Source organism: Anolis carolinensis, chromosome 2, assembly GCF_035594765.1.
Source record: "Anolis carolinensis isolate JA03-04 chromosome 2, rAnoCar3.1.pri, whole genome shotgun sequence".
Lineage (NCBI taxonomy): Eukaryota > Metazoa > Chordata > Lepidosauria > Squamata > Dactyloidae > Anolis > Anolis carolinensis.
This window is the reverse complement of record NC_085842.1, coordinates 320364511-320389461: the sequence shown is the minus strand read 5'-3', so window position 1 is coordinate 320389461 and position 24951 is coordinate 320364511. Positions and strand designations below refer to the sequence as shown.

The 24951-nt window shown below is 43.2% G+C and overlaps 1 protein-coding gene across 1 annotated transcript in view; it reads right to left on the bottom strand.

Moving 5' to 3' along the window:
* ube2r2 (ubiquitin conjugating enzyme E2 R2) overlaps positions 1 to 24951 on the bottom strand; it is a 79541-nt gene that overhangs the window by 9914 nt on the left and 44676 nt on the right. The window lies entirely within an intron of this gene.

Genomic DNA, 24951 nt, shown 5'->3' with positions numbered 1-24951 from the left:
CTTTGTTATGTCTTTTGGACTGTGACTCTGAGGGCTAAATCTGCCCAGTTACTGAACTTTGTAAGCCCTCATCAGAGCCTCCTAAACCCAAGAGTGGAGTGAAATCTGGTAAGACAGGGCTGGTGAGCTTTTGGTCATCCAAACATTGGAAACGATGCCTCCCAGAACACTCAATGTGGCAAGAAATTATGAGAGAAAAGTACAGTAGAGTCTCACTTATCCAACATAAACGGGCCGGCAGAATGTTGGATAAGCGAATACGTTGGATAATAAGGAGGCATTAAGAAAAAGCCTATTAAACATCAAATTAGGTTATGATTTTACAAAAGAAGCACCAAAACATCATGTTAGACAACAAATTTGGCAGAAAAAGTAGTTCAATACACAGTAATGCTATGTAGTAATTACTGTATTTATGAATTTAGCACCAAAATATCATGATATATTGAAAACATTGACTACAAAAATGCGTTGGATAATCCAGAACGTTGAATAAGCAAGTGTTGGATAAGTGAGACTCTACTGTATTTTAGTGGGGTTCATGTGCTACCTTTTTATTGTCATTTCCTCGGCTTTTATAATTAGTTTACAGGACTTTAAATTATGGATGTTTTTATATAGTATCTAGTTTAAATTCTTAACGTTTTACCATTAGGTTTTAGTAGCATTTTATTTGTTTTAATACATAAAATATTTGTCCCAAACCACATGTAAGTATCTCAAGACAGCATGAAATAACTTTATGGTAAACTTTTGTTATAAGACACTTTGGGTCAGGATAAAACACAAGCTATAAATGAATTCAACCCCAGGAATGTTAAAAAGTATGTGACTGCCATCCCCACCCAAAAGACCCCTCAGAATATGACACCTATTAATTTAATGACCTGCGCATTAGGTCTGTGCATGTGGCTGAAGACAATGAAAAACTTTCTGATAAAAATGTGACAACCTGCTACTCCACAACATTTTTTATTTTAGGACCAGAGTTCCATTATACTTTATAATGTCTTTTGCAAACAAAACCCACCCAACTGGGAAGGACCATGGTTGAAGCAGAACAGACAATCATGGCAGCTGAAGTTTCAGATTTGTACCATGAACCAAGTGTCAAATCTAGTTTCTAAAATAAGGGATTAATCACAGACAGTTTTTTCAGGAATCCACAAACTCCTCATTCAGGTATGGATGAGTTTGAGTAATTTCTCACTCACCAGGTGTTTTTAGCTGATTCTCTAGAACCTGGTTTTTAAGCACTTGCACATCATGCAGGTTGAATGAAATTTGCCTAAGACTTGACTGCAGAGGAAAATCATCCAGCTGCAAGGTCACTAGTACAACCCAGATATTGTGCAGCATGTATCTGAGCTAAGTCATGAATGGCACTGAGGTCAGGATGATCATCCTGAAAGGCCAAATCCTATGTGGAGGTTAGAAGCCTTTGACGAACCTAGGAATCAAGGGCTTCCTGGCCAGACTCAGACCTCAGTGTCTTGCATCTTTATAGCATAATCTGGAAGGTTCCTTGGAGAGACACAACATCCATTAGAAGTAAATGCTGCATTTGTAGTCTCCTAAAGAATCCAGAAATAGGGCTAAATCTGTATTATAGTCTTGGGGAAAATAGCTTATGTCCTAACAAGCACAGGGAAAAAAGAAAATATTCAATAACTGCGCCGTGAATGCTTTACTACTACTACTACTACTACTACTACTACTACTAAACTTTATTTCTATCCCGTTCTATCTTCCCATGGGGACTCAGGGCGGTTTACAACAAACAGCAGCAAACATTCAATGCCACAAAGTGCAGACAGAAACCAAAACAACCATAAATTAAAGAACATATTAAACATCCATTTTAATTACAGAAGAAGTGGGGAGGGGGAAGGGAGGAGTGTTTGTATACTAAAGGAACTGAAGAAACCAGTGGATTCAAAGCATATCAGATGTTCATTGTCAAAACAGCAAGGACCCTCAGCCATTCAAATAAGAAAAAAAATGTTGATAAATTTTCTGACAGACACAGAGGCCATGATAACTTTTCTTAGATATCGAAGCTACAAACTGTTTCAATTCCTGGAAAATATTTTATCACCTGAGAGCAGTACAGTAAGATCCTTATATTCGCAGAACAAAAATACGCATGGTTTTACTTATCCACCATTTCACTTATTCACTTAGGGCCTCTTGTACAAGTGACACCCTCTTCTCAGTCCTTTTGTCACTCATCCCACTGAAAATAACAGTGTTTGCCATTATTTATGGTTTCACATTAACCACAGAATGCTCAGGAAGATCCCCCCCCCCCCCATAGATAGAGTGGCCATAGTGTTTGGTGTAGTGGTTTAAGTATTGGATTATGACTCTGGAGACCAGGTCAGCACTGGCATCCAGAGGGTGACCTTAAGCAAGTCACTCTCAGCCTTGGAAGAAAGTAAAGGCAACCTACTTCTGAAAATATCTTGCCAAGATGGACTTGCCTCAGGGCCACCATAAGTTTATTTATTTATTTATTTGCAGTATTTATATTCCGCCCTTCTCACCGCGAAGGGGACTCAGGGCGGATCACATTGCACACATATAAGGCAAACATTCAATGCCTTAACATAGAACAGAGACAGAGACAAACGCAGGCTCCGATCTGGCCTCGAACTCATGACCTCTTGGTCAGAGTGATTTGTTGCAGCTGGCAGCTCACCAGCCTGCAGCACAGCCTGGAGAACAACTTGAAGGCATACAACGATGTATGCATTTTTTGAACACCAAGGCAGTCCTCAGAAACTTGGAAGAGCTGGTTGACCTTTCATGAATTTAAGTTGCCCTGTTTCAAGCAGGCCTTTTGTTCTTTCTGGATCGCCCATCATTCTGAGGAATAAATCCTATTTTAGTCCTGACTAGACAAGGCCCACTGAATCTATGGGATTAAAATGCACGTTGACATTCCACTCAACAATTGATATAATTTGACTGTTCGATTTGGACCACAGCATCTCATTCCAGCTGTGACACAACAGACCAGATAGGATGTAACACAGGATGCGTAGAATCTGACGGGATTAACCTCCAACCCTTAGGAAGCTCCCCCAAACCCCTGGGTTGTACCAGGATATGCGTTGTCCTATCTCTGACCAAAGTGTTAGCTTGGGACAAACAGTGCAATTCCCCAGAATTTGCAGCAGTGGGGTCCGCTGGTGCTGTGCAGCTTGGCAGCATCTACATTTGGGAATTTCCTTTTATTTACCAGGGAAATGTCCCCATTAATAAATAAAGGACATTCCCAGTTTTGTTGTTTCCATGGTAACAGCTCAGAGCAATAGGTTTCTATTCTAAGAGATGCAACCACTTAACCACTTAAGTCCATGCAAGATTCTGGAGGATTTGCCAACAGACAGATGGGATTTTCTTTGAGGAGAGGAAAAGGGCACCCAATTCTTTGGTGGGGTGGATTTTAATGGTATGGGTGGGGAACTCCTACATAGTTCAACATACATTTGCAAGGCAACACTTCCTTGACCACGAAACCTACAAATGTTCCGCATCCATAGGAAAAAACAATCATGACTTCTGCCACTATTTTTGGAAATAAATGAGTTATGAGGGACAGGGGCATTTCCAGATCATATCATATCAACTTCCACAGAAAGAGGGAGATTTGTCAGGTTTGACAACAGATTCATTCACATCCTGCCCACTTTACGTACCACAATGGGAATAGTTTCAACTGACTGTTTCTTATTGCAGCAGTTATCCTAAAACACCAACTTCTCAACATTGTATACACAATTTAATCTTTTGTTTGTACTTCTAAATGAACCAAGCTGAAGATAGCTCTTCATCATTAGGCTTCTATCAGAAAAGATACTAATGAAGAAAGGAACGTATTTTCCCAGTTTACGTTCAAACCGTATGTTCTATTTTTTGCAAACATGCAAACATTCAAATTCAAGTCTTCAAAATGTAGGACTGGCCCATGGAGGTGGAGATGAGACTGTTCACTTTTGCCTGAATTTTCTTGGTTATGGAAATGTATATCAGGAATGGTTAAAGTGTCCCCCAGGACCCATGTGTTTCTTAAAAACATGAAGGTTATGAAGGTTAATACTTGACAAAAGCTAGGGTGGGCACTTGTTCAATACTAACAAGATCACAAGGCAGAGTCAGATCTTGTAACTTTGGGACTCACATTTACAGCCACTAATGTCTGAACATGATCCTTCAAACCTCTCTCTTAAGTCATGCAAGTTTATAAAAGTTTTCATCTCTGAACTCAATCATTTTAGATTGGGGAAGATTTTTATGAATGCAAAAATGGCAGGAGTGAAAGGAGAAAACAATTAATTTCTTTTATAAGCAAGCAAGCTATAGCAGAAAAATGGAATCTAAGGAGAAGTCATTACTTTTGGAAATACGTACTTTTAATGAATAATTACTACCACAGAATGAGCTGATCTAGCAGAGCTCTTATCTTCTTTAATAAGCAAGACAGGGAAAGGAAGTAAAGTTCCTAGACTCCTCCAAATATCAGCAGTCATTTAATGTCTCCTGAGCTCTATATTTCTATGATCCTAAGACTATCACTCCACAACAGAGAATCCTATTCATCTGCCTTTGACTTAATTTATTTACATTCTTACCAAAATTATTTCATTTTGTTGTCGTTACTGTTAATATACAAGGATGGGTCAAAAAATAATGCTTCCACTGATCTAAGGTTTATTTCTTTCACAGCTACTGGATTGCCCATGCATATGAGATGTTAGAACAACCGTACTCTACTGATAATAGTCTTTTCTTGTTCAAATTGACTGATTAGAATCATGATCTGAAGTTAAAAGAGAGTCATCACTGAATTTCTGGCAAAAGAAGGTTGTGCACCTAAGGAAATCTATAATCGCTTGAAGAATGTTTATGATGTGGCCCCTTCTGACTTTTATCTATTTGGACCTCTGAAACACAACCTACATGGTTTCAGATTCAATGACTTGAATGACGTTAAAACATGGGTCACGAAACAAAACCCTAAATTTTTCCAAAATGGTTTTGAAGCCTGGGTTAAACGATGGCACAAATGTGTACAAATTGATGATGACTATGTTGAACGGTAGTTTTGTGGAGAGGATAGTTCAGACTATGATCTGTAGCAACTTCTGCTGTTATATGTTCATTCATAACGTTTTTATGACACAAGAGGCAAAACTTTTTGACCCACCATCGTATTATATAATTACTTCACTGACTATTTTAAAATACAGTTCTCATGAAATAAAGATTATTCCTGTAATTTTAAAAAGAAACTGTTCAAATATGAGAGAAGTGGGGTATTTACAGACTCACCTGAATAGATTAATACTTCATAAAAAATAAAATGTTTTCATTTTAGTGTTTTCTACCTATGTTAAATATATATTTAAAAGATATAAAACTCAAACCTTCATTAAAAAAGCAAAATACAAATTGTACTCTGAGGTTTTTGAAACACCTGTGTGCCTTTGGGGTACTTAGGGAGGCTCAAGGCAGCATACAATACTCTTTTTCTAAGCTGTTGTGATAAGCCACTTGGATCTCTATTAGGATAAAAAGCGGGATATACCATCAGCTTCCAGCAGAAATTGACCATGGAATTACACTGAAGGGTCTAGAGATGTTTAGAGATGATACTGCAATCGAATGGGGAAATAACTGAATTAGCAAAAATCAATTATGTCGACTCCATGAATTTTACAGGATGGGAAAACATTTCTCCTTTCACCATAAAGGGGAGCAGATCTTTCCACTATACAAACTTCACATGGCTCTAGTGTATGTGTTTGAATGTACACCTTCAAATCACCAGGCTGTTCAAGTCCTTCTTAGCCTGCTGAATACACATGGGAAATCCTGGACCCCTGCAAAACATGTCTGATACTCTTGTGTGCCTTCAAGTTATTTCCTATTTATGAGAAATGCAAGTTCCATGATGGGATCATCAAGAAAAGAATCTTAAAGAGGGATCTTGGGATCTCTCTTGGAATACTGTATATGCTCAGGTAGCCAGTGGAAAGGATGCCACAGAGCTGGAAGAAGTGTAGAAAAGTGAAAGCAAATTATACAGATGGAAGCCATTTCCCTATAAGCAAAGTTTATGTAACATTTAAGGATGGTTTCAGTTAGGAATCAATGTAAAAAAAGAACAACATAAAGGTCATCTGACAAATCTGAATTATAGAAAACTCAGAACAGATAAAAGTATTTTACACAGCACATAAAGTAGACAATCCACTTATATGAGACATAGTTATGGTCAACAACTTGGTTGATTTTTAGCATTTAATGTTAAATGCTATCAAGTGTATTCTTTTCTATGTCATAGGCGATATACTTCCTACTATCATTTACCCCCTTTGTATCATTGCATCATGAAGCAATAAACAAATGCCTTAAATGAGTTGAATAAAGTCACATTTCCTAGGGAACAGGAAGGTTGTCTGCAAGATAAATGCAGCTGCTCTCAGGGCACACAAACCCCGGTACAGGTGTTTAAAGGATCTGAAACTGGTGAAAGTAGAAAAGCCAGATCATAAGTCAGTAGAAATTTAGCTTCCAAAAAGGTGAACAAGGAGCTAGTATCATCCATCCAGTGAAAAATGGATCAAGGGATGAATTCATTTTGAACAAAACATGGGCCAAGACCATTGCTAGAGAATATGATTGCTCATCTGACCAATAACAACAAAAGTCTTGTGACATCTTAAAGACCAATACTTATAGCATGAGCTTTGGTGGACCTAAGATGCAATACAGAACTTTGTTGCTTTAGTTGCAAAAGACTAACAGGGCTGTCCTTTTAGAAGTCATTCACCAAAGTCATGCATCACTGCTGCAAATCAGAAGGTCTTTGGCCGAGGCTCAGGAGCCACAAGTGGAGTCTTGCAGCCAGAGCTTGAGGCAGAAGCATTTCTTTGTGAACGGCTGGGACGTGACGAAGCAGAATGCTGCTCCTCCCTTGGCAACTGGCACGGCCCGCGTGTTCTGAAGCAATGTTTTCCCCCCTTGCCCGGCAGGTTTCTTTCCGCTGCGTTGTCAGCACAGGTTGCCAGAGAGTGTCTGCAGAACGGAGGAGGAGGAAGAAAAGCAGCCACCTTCCCAAGAGGTAGCCAAAGTGCTCTGCTCATCTATCTCTGATTCAAAGCAAATCTGGACTTCGGAATCGCTTGGTGAACAGACATCCATCCTCAGCAGAGACATAAGCTATTGCAGTTATTTTCAGAAGGACAACAAAACAAGTAGTGTTATGTCAAGGACTGGTGTGTGTGAGTATAGGTTGTTGACTGATGAGGATGAGAAAACTCAAAGAGAAATGTCTTATGGACACAGACAAGAGAGCTATCCTCACATCTGCTTAAACCTCCAGAGAGGTGTTCCTGCCATGTTTTGATTATGGATGCATTTACACCTCTCCCACATTAGATACCAAGACTGGAAAAGCCGGTACTATTTGCTTACCAAGACTGTTATTGCCAGGATTTAGACCCCTCACCCCAGCAATGCAAGATTTGTAGGGAGCGCAGTTTACATTGCTAGTACTACTTCCAGGCAAACCAAGCTTAGTTTCCAAATCTAGAGAGCAGTAAGTAGGAAATACAGCTCAGAGTCAGAACTTGACTTGGTGGCATCTTAAAGAACTGATCTATCACTTTGAAGAAAGCAAAGTGCAGCTTTTCGGATGTGACAGTCATTCCTTACCTATGCCCAGGAACTGCAGTCCAAGAAGATGTGGAAAGCCAAATTTGGCCAATTATGTTTCAGAACATACAGCTAAAAAACCAAGACTTCTAAGTGGTTCCCAAGTTATTTAAGCTGTCCTGCAAAATTACAAATTGTCTATAGTTCTAATGGAAAGCCCTGTAATGTTAGTAAGAATTATTCCAGAACGGACCTGTGGGGTCCTGGATTTTGCATTTTGGTGGATTGCTTAGAATTACCTCTTGATAGATGCTAAAACCCTTCTCATGATTACCATTTTGGTGGCAAAACTTAAAGATATATGCTTTCTTGACATAACATAGTAGCTAGTGAGCCTGGCTTATTTGCCTTCCCCCTTCTTTCTATTTTGTTCTTTACACAAATTCAGTAAATAGTTCTGATGGTGATTCCACTCCAAGAAATCCCATTATGTACATATATGTAAAATTTAAAGAAGTGCAATAGATTTTGGAAACGGCATACTCAGCAGTAAGATCTTCATTAGTATGACACATAACGAAGGCCATCAACGCAGGGATTGGTGTGCTCAAATCCCACTGAAACCCTGTGTAGTTCTATTCCATTGAAGACAATAATGGGATCACAAAGGCTCAATCACTGACCAGCCACTACCACAGAGATTAAAGACGGGTGCTCTGACAGGCAGCAATGGCTAAATAAATCCCTAGAGGACACACGGTCACCTGCTCCAAGGCCTTTAAGTTTATGTGCCAAAGGGATGAAGCCCTGGCCCTTTTGCTGAATGTTCACTTAGGCCTTATGAAGAAACAGCTGTTTCTGGCAGCCAGGAGCCCTGCAATGTGAGTCTGCAGCACAAGGAATGAAGGCTGCAGCCGGGTGCTGGCCCTTCTCTCGGCCTGGCAATTAGCAAGAGCCGCAGGGCTGCCTCCCGGAGCAATTAGCAGGAGCTGCTCTGCTGCAGCCAACTGGAACCCAAAGCCTCCTTCCGTCCTTCTTCACCCAGCAAGTAATAGCAGCCCACTTCTTGCTGCTGAGGAATTGGCCACCACAAGCTTGCAATTAAAGCACTATTTTTAGTAGCAGAACTACTTCTGCAGGCCGCAAAATCCAGAGGCTGTCAAAGCTTGGCACCAGCACTGCCAACAGGAATGCCTCGGCAAACTCACCGCCTGGTGAAGTTCAGCCCATATGGACAGTAGGTACCGCAACCAGCAGGCTTCCTTTCTTGGGCTTTTAGAGTTGTAAGGGCCATCCAGTTCAATTCCTGTCAGGAACACACAATCCAAGCCTTCCTGACAGATGGCCATCCAACCTCTGCTTAATAACCCTTCAGAGAAGGAGACTCCACCAGACTCTCAGGAAGCAAGAGGATTCCACTGTCAAACAGTTCTGAATATCAGGACGTTCTTCCTAATATTTAGGTGGAATCTCTTTTCCTGCAATTTGAATCCATGGCGCCACTGTGTTCAAGTTTCTAGAGCAGCAAAAAAGCAAGTTTTACCTCTCCTCAATGGGACATCCTTTCAACATCTGGCTCTTATGTCCCTTCTCTCCGCCTTCTCTTCTCCAAGTGCAACACACCTCAGCTCCCTAAACTGCTCCTCAGAGGGATTCTCACACCTTTCATCATTTTAGTAACAGTTTTTGGATACCTTCCAAGTTCTCAATATCATTATTGAATCACTTTGCCCAGAACTGGACACAGGGTTATTCCAGGCAAAGAGGTCTGAGCAAAGCAGAATGGAGTGAAACTGTTTTGATTTGGAGAGGAGTGACCAATCTGTGGATTGCAAACTTGTTTGGTGACACACAGCTTCAATGTTATTCTTGGTCTCAATATTTCTCAAACATTGGTCTTCCATCCAGATGTCTCAGCATTCAATTCCCAGAATTCCCTGCTGCTGGCTAAGCTGGCTGGGGCTTCTGGGAATGGAAGTTCAAAGTCTGGAAACCACTGATACTGTATATTCCTCCCTACCAGCCCTGCTGCCAACCTCCTCAGCTCACCCTACTTGCCTCCTCCTTCCTTGCACACATTGACACCCACAGACCTTAAACATGTGCAGAGGTTTTAACACTGAGACCTGATGGCCATCTGCTGGGAGTGCTTGGATTGTGTCTTCCTAACAACTGAAGGGGTTGGATTGGATAGCCCTTGAGGTCTCTTACAATCAGATGGTTCCATGATCCTATGGTTCTTTGACCATCCTTTTTCCCATTGAAAATCCCCCTTTTGCTTCAGTCTTGACTGCCTGTCCTATCTTCTAACTTTTGTCGAGCCCCATTCTCTGCCCATAAGCCTTAATCTCCTCTTATTTAGCAATCATCACCATTAAAATACAGTAGAGTCTCGCTTATCCAACGTAAACGGGCCAACAGAATGTTGGATAAGCGAATATGTTGGATAATAAAGAGAGATTAAGAAAAAGCCTATTAAACATCAAATTAGGTTATTATTTTACAAATTAAGCACCAAAACAATATGTTATACAACAAATTTGACAGAAAAATTAGTTTAATACGCAGTAATGCTATGTAGTAATTACTGTATTTATGAATTTAGTGCCAAAACATCACAATGTATTGAAAACATTGACTACAAAAATGCATTGGATAATCCAGAACGTTGGATAAGCGAGTGTTGGATAAGTGAGACTTTACTGTACCTAGTTATCCAGGTTATTTCACACCATTTTGGGAGCATTCTGGGCAGTCCATTAATACCCGGGCTGTGGCGCAAGCTGGTGAGCAGCCAGCTGCAGCCAGCTGAGACCAATCACTCTGACCAAGAGGTCATGAGTTTGAGGCCAGCTCGGAGCCAGCGTTTGTCTTTGTCTTTCTTCTATATCAAGGCATTGAATGTTTGCCTTATATGTATAATGTGATCCGCACTGAGTCGCCTTCGGGGTGAGAAGGGCGCAATATAAATACTATAAATAAATAAATAAATACCCCGGAGTATTCTAGATTAAAATACAGAGCACAGGCTCAAAGTTGTCTATCTTTGTCCTGAGGCCTACACTGAACCCTTTTTCCTCTGAGACTCTGATTTCCTTGTCCATTCGATTCCCTTCATGGGAGATCTGAGCATGTGTTTTAATCTGTTGATGAAAGCCCACTTTCCTTGTATTCAGTTCAGAGAACATTATGTGCAACTACATGAGCATCAAGGCACCCATATCAATAAACAGCAATTAGACAACAAAAAGCATGCAGGTTTGGGCAATGCAATGTATCTATTGTATCATCGAAGCCTATCCTACAACGGTATCTCTAGTATAATGTGTGTATTTTGTATACACATTCACAAAAATGAAGAGAGTACAAGCATCTGGCAAGACTAAAATAGTGCTATGAGATGTGTGAGAGAAATGGGAGGCCTTTGCTTTGCTACAAAAGGGGCCACATAAGCTTCACAGATAAAGAGGGAGTTAAAGCCACTTTGAATCTCCCAGAGAGATAAAGCGGGGTATAAATAAACAAATAAAAATAACAACTATAGGCAGCTGATGGTGAAGACTGAGTTTGGGCTGCTACCAGACTCAATGCAGCCTACGTTTTATGGGATGATGGAGGATGAAGCTGCAATTGAGTTGTGCAAGGATCCTCTTACAAAGGCAGAAGGAGTTTGCTTCCCCCCCTACTTTGTGGGAAAGCAGAGCGGATGGATGGAGCTATTTAGGCATCGGCAAACAAAAGGCAGCCTGTGAAGAAAGGAGCGCTTGCAATCCACACTCTTCTTCTTCCTTTGCTCCTCTTAAATATTTTAGGCAGCGCTTTAAACTAGAACAGCGGTAATGCCAGCTAAGGGAGAGCTCATGAGTCATTGGCTGACAGATCCACCTTGATTCAGAGCCTCCTCCGCTGCAGTTTTGGGTCCTTAGCGGCAACTTGGATCCTCTGCTCCTTCCTCCTTCCCTCCGCCCCCAACAGTCACATGTTTTGCTGAAAACACATGGCAGTCACCTCTATCACAAGCAGCCATCTCCCTGCTGGAAGCTGTAAAGGCGAAGGGAATTATTTATAGACCGGGGAAGTGTAAACCCAGCCACTGCTGCAATGTTACACAACTCTGCGTTCTTATCATCTATCAAAGCAGTTCTCCTCCCCAAAGGACAGGGCTTCAGGATCCAATGGGCTTTCCAAAAACAATAGCATTCCACCCCTGAATGGAAAGGCTGGCTTCGGTAACGGGACCAGTGTCCCGAGCCTAGTTGCATGGGATCACAAGGGTCAGATTCTAATCCCTTGTCCACTCTCCCCTTCAAAATTGAACCCTATTTTTCAGAGAAATAGCATTAAGTAGTAAATATGCTTCTGTCCAAATTGATATCACCTTCAAAAGGCAGATGTTCCTACTGGGAGAAATGGCACATTTCCTCTACTTAGAAGAAATATGTCAAGTAAAGATTAATAAAAACCTCCCCCCATGAAATGTTAGCCTTCTATGTGCAGGGAAGAAATACCTTTTATAATTAAGAAGTATTTTAATTATGCATAGCCAGATACAGCGTAGCAACCTGAACAAACCCTGCAAGCTCTTTGGGATAATGCGTCAGCTCTCTGCCTTTGCAAAGGGGATAGAATCATAGCATCATGGAATCCTACAGCCTCATTGCACTACTTTAAATCCGGTTTCTGCCTCCTGAAGAATTCTAGGGTTTGTAGTTTAGTGAGCCCCAGGACTGTCTGGCTGAGCAGTTTAAAAGCTCTTCCCTAAACTACAAGCCCCAGAATTCTGCAGGAAGAAGAAACTGGATTTAAAGTGGATTCATGTTCTATTGTGATGAGGTCCCTAGAGTTGGAAGAGACCGCATGGGCCATCCAGTTCAACTCCCTTCTGCCATGCAGGAAAAGCACAATCAAAACACCCTGGACAGAGGGCCGTCCAGCCTTTGTTTAAGAGCCTCCAAAGAAACAACCTCCACCAGACTCTGAGGCAGACTTCCACTGTTAAACAGCTCTCCTTATAGCCAGGAAGTTCTTCCTAATGTTTAGGTAGAATCTCCTTTTCTAGTCTCCAGGGCAGCAGAAAACAAGGTCTGCTCTCTTTTCCTTATGGCATCCTTTCAAATATTTAAATGTGGCTCTCATGACTCCTATCAACCTTCTCTTCAGAGGCTAAACATACACAGCTCTTTAAGCCACTCCTCAGAGGGATTATTGCTTAATTTGTCACTTTTTTATTATTATTATTGTTGTGAGCCGCCCCGAGTCCCCTCGGGGAGATGGGGGGGATATAAGAATAAATTTATTATTATTATTATTATTATTATTATTATTATTATTATTATTATTATTATTATTATTATTCATGGTGTCAAGACCCTTGATCATTTCAGTTGCCCTCCTCTGGGTATGTTCCAGGTTTTCAGTATCTTTCTCAGAACTAGACACAGTATTCCAGGTGAAAAGGTCTGACTAAAGCAGAAGGGAGAATGCTGTAGTCAAGAGTGCATTGTAAGTAGGAAATCATGGTTCAGGCATGGGATTGTCTTAAGCAAACTACAACTCTCCACATCTTTCCTACACGCAAGAGGAAATTGCCAGTGCTATTAGTTAGCATTAATGATGTGAAGTGCTTAGAACACTATATGGACCGTAAGTGCTGGATTTTCTTCCCATATGGAAAAACACATCTATTCAAGCTAGCTTCCAGAGTACTGCCAAATCCTACAAACAACAAGAAGCCATACTATACTACTGAACAAATGTGTGATAAAAGCAACATATGACTATGGATAAAAGCTTTTCCGAATAAAAGCCATGCAATTCTGGCTTAACTGGGATTAAGGAGCTGACTGGTCTCTCCACTCCAGTGAAGCAGCCACCATCTGTACTGGGTTTTGGTCTGTCCTCTACCCTTATTTGCAGGCTCTGAGCTGCAAAAGGCCACTCTGTTTTTAAACAGAATTGTGTTGGATCCTTTTAAAAACTGAGCTGCTCCAAACTGCAGCTAAATCTGCTTCAACTGTAAGATGTCAGTTATGGGTGAATCTCCCTCTGCATCAGAAGAATAAATTGCTGACATTCTGTCCTCAAATTCCTTTTTAAAAAGATTAAGCCACGGTGGACGGTCTATTTTAAGTTGCTTCCAAGGTACAGAGCAACAATTTGCCTCACCTTTATTCTGTCCCTGAGCCTTGGCTACTTCCAACTATAAGGAGGTTTCTAGTTCTGCAGCTTAACTGAAACCAGAGCTGCTGCTCAGAGAGAACAATTCACTGGGCACAGAGGGAGGTGTTTACTTCACAGTCATGAATTGTAGATTTTTAACATTCAAAGATGCAGCGTGTTTGATTCCTCAAGAGCGACAGTCTCTATTTGTTTCTGAAAACGGGAGTTTCTAGCCCTAAAATCTGACTGACAACTAAAAAAAGGTTCAAAAGTTCTTAGCAATATAATTGGGGCTTTGCATACCTCAGTTGGGAAATCTTCCCATATCTTCCCATAAGGTTAAGAAAGAAATTCAGTTCTAGTATAGGGAGAAGGTAAGGTGTAGAGTTCTTCTTATAGCATTCTAGTTTTCTACGTGCAGAGCCAGCTATTTGTTGTTTTAAATCTAAGGAATGTTCAAACATACAGCATCTTCCCACACCTGGATTTAAACAATGCATTCGAATGAGGAGCATGTAAGAGCCCATGAACCTTAATTTTGCTTCCATACTTGACTATGGTGGTCCATACCTTAGTTACCTCCAGGTTGGACTATTGTAGTGCACTTTAAATGGGGCTGTCTTTGAAGATGGCCCGGAAACTGTAGTTAGTGCAAACGTCAGCAGTCAGATTGTTAACTGGAGCGAATTACTGGGAATGGTCACCCCCCCCCCCCCCGGTTTAAACAGCTCCACTGGCTGCCAATAAGTTTCCGGTCTCAATTCAAGGTGCAGGTTATCACCTATAAAGCCCTAAATGGTTCAGGACCTGCCTATTTTCGTGACCACATCTTCTCCTACGAACCTGCACCATCCCTAATATCTGCTGGGGAGGCTCTCCTCTCGCTCCCACCCCCATCACAAGCATGGTTGGTGAGGATGAGAGAGAGGGCCTTCTCGGTGGTCCCCCCCCCCCCCCGACTCTAGAACTCTCTTCACAGGGAGATTAGACTGGCACCCACCCTATCCACCTTCTGTAAAGATCTAAAAACATGGATGTTCCACTGTGCTTTTGATTAGACAGTTCCCTAGTTAATTTTGCCCCCAAAGTCCAGTTCTTGCACCTTACTACTGTCCCCTAACCAGAGATATAACGCTATACTTCATATTGCCCTCCGTTCCTAATCCGGCTTTTGCACTTTATCCATCAGCCCTGTCCTGCAACTGATTTGCACCAGCCCGTCTGCCTGAGCTCAGAATCTTACCACTCAGGCTATTGGTGGTTTGTTTGATGGTTGTTTTTATACTTTGTTATGTCTTGGTTGTTTTACACTGTTTTGTGATGTTGTTTTATGAATTTAAATGTGTTATATTTTAACTATTTTGATCGGGCTTGTCCCCATGTAAGCCACCTCAAGTCCCCTTGGGGAGATGGAGGCGAAATCCAAAAATAACGTTGTTGTTGTTGTTGTTGTTGTTACTACTACATATAAGCTCTGTAGTACTGAATTTGCATTTGGGCCACCCCTTTCAGCAAAAGGAGTGTTTCCAGGAACCTTGTTCAATCTCCCATCAGCATCAGAAAAAGTGGCGCCTCAGAAAGAAACTCACTCGATTCCATTATATCAAATATCTGCATAATTTGTGGCCAAACAGGGCATACAGCAGATCCTAAATCCCAGATCATTCCTTTCTGACAGAGAACTCAGCAGAGCCATGAACCAAAGTGAGAGAATAGAATACAGCCGAAGGTGATAGAAAAAATGCTTTTGGCAATCCAGATTAGCCCTCTTTCTTCAAAACAATCCACAGTGAGAAGAAATTTAGTCAATACAAATTCTCACAACAGCTAAAAATCCAGGGCAGCGAAAACTTCCACAAGTAGCACCTTATTCTTACTATCTTGCAGAAACTAAACAACAGGCGTAGGCATCCAAACAACATTTCTGGATATATTAGACTGACAATCTTCCTTCATACATGAGGCCACGAGGAGGCAGGTAAGAAATAACAATAGCAAAAACAACACATGCGGTGGTTTGCTAGGAAGTCAGGTGCAAGGAGCTGCTCACCAACCTTTAAACCAAAGTGAGGGAAGGGCAGGATACAGAACATATGGGGCCACATGAAGCCCAATGCAAACCTATACCCGATTGTTTTCATCTTCCCCCATACCAAAATCCCAATATGCCTCCAATAATTCTCAAGTTTTTTGTGTCTTTTGCACCACAGTTCCTGCCTGGCAAGAGGTTGGACTGGATGGCCCTTGGGGTCTTTCCAAATCTATGATAATATCATCTCCTGCATGTTAACTGTTTCTCTGAGAAAGACAAGGCCTTGCTACCTTGCTTGGGAAGTACTTATTGTGTTGCTATGAGCAGCAGACACAGAAAGAGTGACAGCAGCTTGTTTACCATAGAATAGTGATTTTTTTTTTTACAATTTATTGAAGTGAGTCCCACGACCTGGCACATTCATTTTTCCACTCTGCACGTCAGATCTGAAATAGCTTTCTAAGGGAAAACTGCAGCTACTTAAAAACAAAACTGATAAATACCACAAATGAGAAACAGAACAGTTTCAAGAAATCACAATACGTTGGGAAAATAATAAACTATTTCTTAAAAAATACCAATTTTGATGCAGCAATCTGCCTAAGAGATGATAAATAGTTGCCTGAAGCTACAGTCTCTTCTGGGATTTATCAGGACACGTCAAAGAGACTTGCTCTGCTCTTAAAGAATGTCTAATTTCTAAATCTCTCCCTCAGTTGCAGAGGAAAAGGCAGCGAGAAGATGTACCATTCATGAAAACAGTCATTGATGACTTGCAAGTGCAGAATGCGTAATTTTGGAATAGTGCAGTGGTTTGAGTGTTGGACTAGGACATTGGAAGACAAGGGTTTGAATGTCAACCCACTGAGTGACCTTAGGCAAGGCACACTCCCTCAGTCTAAGACAGTGGTTCTCAACCAGTGGATCCCCAGGTGTTTTGGCGTACAACTCCCAGAAATCCCAGCTTTTAGGATTTCTGGGAGTTGAAGGCCCAAACATCTGGGGACCCACAGGTTGAGAACCACTGCTCTAGATGTTAATCTGCAATCCCGACAGCCCTGGCCAGCACAGCTGATGGTGAAGAATAGCTTGGATTTTCAGTTTAGAAAGGTCTTGTTCCTCTCCTCTGTAATATAAATCAGCATTTGGCAGCTCAAGCATTCTATTTCTCACTATTAACATAACAGCAGCGCTTTCAGTCAGGCAAAAAAAGAAGATCGGAAAATGGGGAATTGATCATGGTGGATGAATTTATGCTCCCTGTGAAATCTCAAGGTCTCAGGCTGGATGCCTTTGTGGATGCAACATTGTGTCTTGAAGCTCAAGTTTCAGAAATGGCCTGAAGTGCATGAGAACAAGGAAAACCAGTGAAGTCGCTGTATCTATTTGTCCCAAGAGAAGTCCCATCTGGCTATGGGACATATACGTTGATTATACCCTGCTTCAACCGCTGTAATGCGGTCAACATGGGGCTGCCTTTGAAAATTATTAGAAACTGGGTCCAATATACTATGGTCACAATGCTGACTGGGGTCAGTTGAACATGTAACTTGTTTGTAAAAACTGTTTCAGAAGCTACTGGTGCATTTCCTGCTCAAAATGTTTATGATCTATAAAGTCCTATATAGCCCAAGCCCTCTACAATATATAGCTCAAGTTCTCTGGAATAGAGCCTACAGCATATAGTAGTCGTTGGCGGTTACAGCATATGCAACATCCTTTAAGAAAGGACAAGATTACTTGCTATTTCCCTGCAGGCACGTGTGTTTAGCAAGTAGCCTACACTTCCCTATACCAATCTTGCTAATTTCAGCAAATTTCAAGAAATTACAAGCATCAAGCAGTGGCAAGATAGCACCATATTGTGTTCAGGTTGACTCTTAACTTGGAAGCACTGTGGGAGGAGGGCAGCACTTTTTCAACCAAACTGTGAATGTTCAGGCAACAAAAGAACACAACTGTCTCCAAAATGATTTCTTCATCTGTTTCCAAAATGAACTTTTCACCAATGTAACTACTTATTTACAATGCATTCTTCTGCCAAGTGTACTGCCATCTCCCTCCATGTTATGTGAGAACCAAAGTGCTGTTTACTTGCAGATGATTTTTCATCCCACTGCCAAGGAAGTAAAAAAGGAGAGCCAAAAGCTGAGTTAGCTCTGGGTCATACTAGTCCCAAAGCAATTCTATCCAGTTCATGGCAGCCCCACCAAGTTTAAAGTCCAAGATCCAGTATAGCAACTGAACACCAGATCCTTTGAGAGGGCTCTGTTGCACAAAACAAACTTACTTGATGCTACAAAGCGTCATCTAGAAATGCCCTCCACTACCCTCCAGGGAAAGGTCTTGCTTAGGACATTTTGCAGCCAGCTTAAAAGAGCAAGACTTAATGTGAAAGTTAAGAATAGTGCTACTAATGTGTAAGTATGGGGCAGTTCCTCCTGTGTCTGGGAACAGAAGAGCTATAAGATAGATGTAGAAACATGTAAGCGCTGCTCCATGACTTCTGGACAAATGTTAATAGAAAAGTTCCTACTGGGCAGTGCCGTAAAGTTTGGATATAGCTTTTAAGACCAGGGGTTCTATGGCCCTTTTCACACAGCTGTATACAATCCCACATTATCTGCTTTGAACTGGGTTATATGGCAGTGTGGACTCATAACCAAATTCAAAGCAGATATTGTGGATTAACTGCCTCGATATTCTGGGTTATATAGCTATGCATAGCCCCGAATATCAAGAGTTATACACACATAGCATCAATTGTAAAGATGTGCAACTATGGAAGGATAAAGGGTTGGAGATCTTGGAGGGTGCACCATACTCCATCCCATGCAATGGTATACTCAGCATGGCTGCTCTGCACCAACACCAAACACAGTTGGGGGATGATTACCCATGTTTTTAAATGTGTAGGGCATTTTAAGCATTTTTTTAAAACAAACAAACAAATAAATAAATTGAACTGAGCAGAAGTCACACTCTGTTCACTTCCTAGATGACAGTTTGCAGTATCAAGTACATTTGTTCATGCAACAGTGTTTTCTGTTTTTTCCATCTGCTGCCTGCCAGCACAGGAGAAGGGAGTCCTGCTGACCCACCTCTGGCCCTGCTACTCTGGCCCTGCTACTCGGGGGTAAGGAGGAAAGGAAGAGAGTGGAGGAAGCCCTTAAAAACTCCTGCTTCTGGACTCTTCTTGCTGTTTCCATCTGCTGCCTGCCAGCACAGGAGTCCTGCTGACCCACCTCTGGCCCTGCTACTCTGGCCCTGCTACTCTGGGGTAAGGAGGAAAGGAAGAGAGTGAAAACATCTGTGTCTGGACACTTTTTGTTTCCATCTGCTGCCTGCCAGCACAGGAGAAGGGATTCCTGCTGGCCCACTTCTGGCCCTGCTACTCTGGGGTAAGGAGGAAAGAAAGAGAGTGGAGGAAGCCATCGGACCGGGAGGCTGCCTTCACTGGAGTCATCGCCTTGCCACCTCAGAGGGTCCGCTTGGACAGCTTTCGTCGGACTGAATGCTCCCCATTGGAGATTTTTAGATTCGCATATGGATATTGCTGTACTTGTCTAAAGAGTGTCCCTTATTAGATTTAATGTGTCGCCGCCACTTGGCTTTCTCCCCATTTTTGTTTCTTACCTATCCCTTTTAAACCTATGTTTTTAGCAGTGTGAGTCAATTGAGTATACTTAACTCACATTGTTATAATTGCTCTGAGTAATTAGTGCCTTGGTGCCTTTATTCAGGACTGGGTTGTGTAGAAGAAGGAGGGTCTGGCTAGAAGAGTAGTAGAGTTGTAGTAGAGAATGAGTCAGATAGATGCACATGGGAACCACGATCTATCCCAGTTATGCCACCTCATGGGTAGATCATTTAGCCTCGTCCTCTCTCAGCTCGTAACAGTGAATGAGAAATTAGATCATCTCCTCAAAGGAATTTTGTTACTGGTAAACACCACTAGACTACAGGATGTTCCTGGGGAGGATAATAATAATACTGGTTATGATCTAAAGGAGGCCAGTTGTCCTTCAGATTTGGTGGGAGAGGTAGAACTTGGGCTCCAAAAGGGTATTAAGGAGCTAAGATTAGAAAATGACGAGGTTGAGGGAGGGAATGATTTGTTTGTTGATCAAACTGTTCAAAGGAGGGAAGGTATGGATCTAGATTTGGCAGCGGTGAAGCCGATAACTAATTCTCCGTTGGAGGGGGATTTCTCTCCTCCATACGTAGAGGATTACTATGAACATCTTGTACAGACGAAACAGCTGGCTTTTCAAATTGAAGACTCTATATTGAACAGGGGTAGATGGACCTCGGAAAGAGTGATCCAGAGGTCCTTGGGTCAAATTCTTTCAAGGAGCCTGACGACAGTCAAGATAAAGATGATCACTTGGCTCCATAAGGGCTATCAATCATATGATCGCTCTTTACGCCTTATCTTCACTTTTGAGGATAAGTCTATAACAGAGGAATTATGGGCCCTTAGGTTCCGGCTGCTCTCATGGGGCATTACCATTAGAAGAGTATTTGTGGACCCCGTGATTCGCCCTTTGGTGGCCAACCTATCTTTACACACTCAACCATCTGTTAGGCCCAGAGATAATAGGATGTGTAGTCCTCAGCGTAGGCTCCCCCCTTTAGAAAAGTCTCAATTAGAGACTCTGGCCCAATCATTTTCCGTACCAGACCAGCAACTTTCACCCTCTTCAACCTCACTACGTTTTTCCAGTAGGCCCCATTTATCCCCTTCTTTTGAAGTAAAGTTAGATGGTGTGTCTAGTAACCTTTTGGATCCAGGGAGCTGACTAGATTCTCTTAAGGATGCTCCAATTGAGCCAGACTCCTTGGGGGGTGGGGAACAGGCGGGGGGTGGCTCCATCGAGGTCGTGTGGGGGAGGAGGAGGAATTGCCGTCAACGCATTTCCAGGGAGAAGCGCAACAGGGTTCTTGCGACCCTGGAGAAGGATAGGTGTGGTAGCCTCCATGGTAGCCCCTCCCGGCTGAAGGTCCTGCTGTTTAATGCCAGATCCGTCAAAGGTAAATCATCTATTATCCAGGATCTAATCATGGATGAACATGCGGATCTGGCCTGCATCACCGAAACCTGGTTGGATGATCTGGGTGGGGTTAGTCTTACCCAGCTTTGTCCTCCGGGTTTCGGGGTGCATCAGCAGGCTAGGCCAGGAGGGCGGGGAGGTGGGGTTGCGGTGGTCTTTAGGCAGTCCATCGCCCTGGTCAGATGCGTCGCTTTGCAATCGGTCGGGTTTGAGTGTCTCCACTTGAAGGTGGGTACCCGGGACAGTTTGGGGATTCTGCTGGTGTACCGTCCACCCCGCAACACAGCAGTCTCCCTGCCTGAGCTAGCAGAGGTGGTTTCTAGCGTGGTGTTGGGTTCCCAGCGCCTGTTGATGCTGGGCGACTTCAACATTCACGCTGAGACCACCTTGACAGGTGCAGCTCAGGAATTCATGGCCGCCATGACGACCATGGGTCTGTCCCAAATAATATCGGGTCCCACTCATCAAGCTGGACATACACTCGACCTGGTTTTTGTTGCGGGCGACGGTTTGGTCGGAGTGGAAGAGCAAATTATTCTTCCATTGTCATGGTCCGACCACTATCTGATCAGTTTAAGACTAACCGTCTCTTCCAACCTCCGCAGGGGTGGTGGACCAATTAAGATGGTCCGCCCCAGGAGACTTATGGATCCTGAGAGATTCCTGAGGTCTCTTGGGGATCTGTCTACCATGGAAGCTGACGATCCTGTCGATGCCCTGGTCACTCGTTATAATGGCGAGTTGTCCAGGGCAATAGACACGATCGCTCCTGAGCGTCCCCTCTTGCTGCGTGGAGTTGCCCCAGCTCCCTGGTTTACTGGGGAGCTGGCGGAGATGAAACGTGCAAGAAGGAGACTAGAGTGCCGCTGGCGGACAACTCGTGACGTATCTGACCGAGCACGGTCTAGAGCCGCTATTAGGGCCTATTCCGCGGCATTGCGGGCAGCCAGGAAAGTTTTCTCGACTGCCCGCATCGCGTCTGCAACAAATAGATCTTCAGAGTTGTTTCGAGTTGTTGGGGAGCTCCTCCACCCTCCTCAGGTTGGGGGAGCACCCGACATCTCGTCAACTCGGTGTAGCGAGTTCGCTCACCATTTTGCAGACAAAGTCGCTCAGATTCGTTCCGACTTAGACGCCGGCCTTGATGCATTGCCAGGTGAGGTAACCGAGGCATCTGTCTGTTCGATCTTGTGGGATTCGTTTCGGCTTGTGCAGCCTGATGATGTGGACAAGATTCTTGGAGCGGTGAGGGCGACCACCTGTGCCCTTGACCCTTGCCCATCTTGGCTCTTAAAACAAGCCAGTGGAGGGCTAGTTGATTGGTTTGTGAGAATAATCAATGCCTCTTTGGAGCAGGGCATATTTCCATCTGGCCTAAAACAAGCTGTGGTGAGGCCTGTTTTGAAGAAAGCCTCCATGGATCCGGCTAACCTCAGTAACTACAGACCAATCTCTAACCTTCCATTCTTGGGCAAGGTCTTGGAGCGGGTGGTTGCTTCCCAGCTCCAGGGATTCTTGGAAGATACGGATTTTCTGGACCAATCGCAGTCTGGTTTCAGACCTGGCTACAGTACCGAGACGGCTTTGGTCGCCTTGGTGGATGACCTCCGCAGAGAGCTGGACAGGGGGAGTGTGACCCTGCTGGTTCTCTTGGACATCTCAGCGGCTTTCGATACCATCGACCATGGTATCCTTCTGGGACGTCTCTCCGGGATGGGCCTTGGGGGTACTGTTCTGCAGTGGCTCCAGTCCTTCCTAGAGGGCCGTTCCCAGTTGGTGAAGCTGGGGGACACCTGCTCGGACCCCTGGCCATTGACCTGTGGGGTCCCGCAAGGTTCCATTTTGTCCCCCATGCTTTTTAATATCTACATGAAACCGCTGGGTGAGGTCATCCGGAGTTTTGGAGTGCGGTGCCATCTCTACGCGGATGACACCCAACTCTACTACTCCTTTCCACCTAATTCCAAGGAAGCCCCTCGGATACTGGACCAGTGTCTGGCCGCTGTATTGGCCTGGATGAGGGCGAACAAGCTGAGGCTCAATCCTGACAAGACAGAGGTCCTCCAGGTCAGTCGTACGTCTGATCGGGGTATTGGGTGGCAACCTGTGCTTGACGGGGTTGCACTCCCCCTGAAGGCGCAGGTCCGCAGCTTGGGGGTCCTCCTGGACACTGCGCTGACACTTGAGGCCCAGGTGTCGGCCGTGGCTGGGAGGGCCTTTGCACAACTAAAACTTGTGCGCCAGCTGCGACCATACCTCGAGAAGTCAGATCTGACCATGGTGGTCCACGCCTTAGTTACCTCTAGACTGGATTACTGCAATGCGCTCTACGTGGGGCTGCCTTTGAAGACGGCTCGGAAACTACAACTAGTACAACGATCGGCAGCCAGGTTTCTAACTGGGGCAGATTACAGGACACGCTCAACGCCGCTGTTTGAAGAGCTCCACTGGCTGCCATTTATTTTCCGAGCCCAATTCAAGGTGCAGGTTATCACCTACAAAGCCCTTAACGGTTTGGGACCCACCTACCTTCGAGACCGCATTTCCCCCTATGAACCCGCACGACCTCTTCGCTCGTCGGGGGAGGCCCTCCTCTCGCTTCCACCAACTTCGCAGTTGCGGTTGGTGGGGACGAGGGAGAGGGCCTTCTCCGCCGTGGCCCCCCGGCTGTGGAACTCGCTCCCCAGGGAGATTAGGCAGGCCCCTACCCTACTCTCATTCAGGAAGAGCCTGAAAACTTGGCTATTCCAGAAGGCCTTCGTTGACTGATCCTTGTGGGATCATGTTATTTACCTATTAAGCAGTAGACCCTCTGGATTGTTTTTAGGATTCATTCAGCACTTTAAGTATTACACCTGCTGCATAATTATCCCTCCCTGATAACTTGATATTACTTTGCACCTTGGCCTGGATCTTTTGACCCAAATCGGGATCTTAATATTATTGTGTATATTGACTTTTATGACTGTTTTTAATCATGTTGAAGTTTTACTGCTCGGTTTAATGTTTTATCTGATTTGTGCTGTCGTGTCTGGGCATGGCCCCATGTAAGCCGCCCCGAGTCCCTCCGGGGAGATGGGGCGGGATATAAGAATAAAATTATTATTATTATTATTATTATATTCTGTGTCAAAACAACATCCTGATATTTGTTGGAAGTCAAATTCTATCAAGAATATCACTTCCAATAAAGTCCTCACTTACCATGCAGACAATCTTGTGGTCCATAAGGCAACAAGGGAATCAATTATTTTAGATCTGATTCTAACCAAACGTGACAACCTCACAAATGTGGTGGAAGAAGTGGGTGTCTTAGGTGCTGTGATCATGTTCTACTAGTGTTTGTTATGCTCTGGAAGGTAAATATTGTCCTTATTTTCAAAAGATGCTGGGAATAGGACTAAACCATTCAGAAGCTGCACAGAGTGATGATATTAAAGCCTAAGGTATACAGCATATTTATATAGCTGTGGAAGTGGGGTAGAATGCTATAGGATCCAGAAAGATGAAAATCATGACCCTTGTCCTAAAGTTTTAAAGGGTTGGATGAGGTGATATAAGTCTTTCAGATGCATGCAGTAGTGAGGACTCTTGTATTCATATATGTAGTATAGCATGAAGACACTGCCTTTGTGCATATTTCTGCTAATGGACTGAAATTTGATATTATAATTCAATTCAGCTGTTTCTCTTTCTAGTCTTCCTTCGTAATTTCCTTGTTCAAGATTGTGACCTGTAAATTCCCTACTGCATGTCCAGGACAGTTGACATTCTGCAATTGATTTTGGGGTGTTAACATTTCCAACATTAGATTTGTTTGAGTGAGTGATCTCAGCAGGGAGCTGTAGATGGGGATCTTCTGTCATTTTGTTCTGTCTTCTGGTAGATGTTCCTGAGTATTAATCTTGCCTTTGTTGATTTGTTCTTTCACCTTCTATCTAAGCTTACAATACTCACAAGGTTTTCTGTTATCTAATGCTGTGCAGAGTCTTAACAAAAAAAGCTCCATGCTACATATCCACTAAAATCTCATCTTTAAAA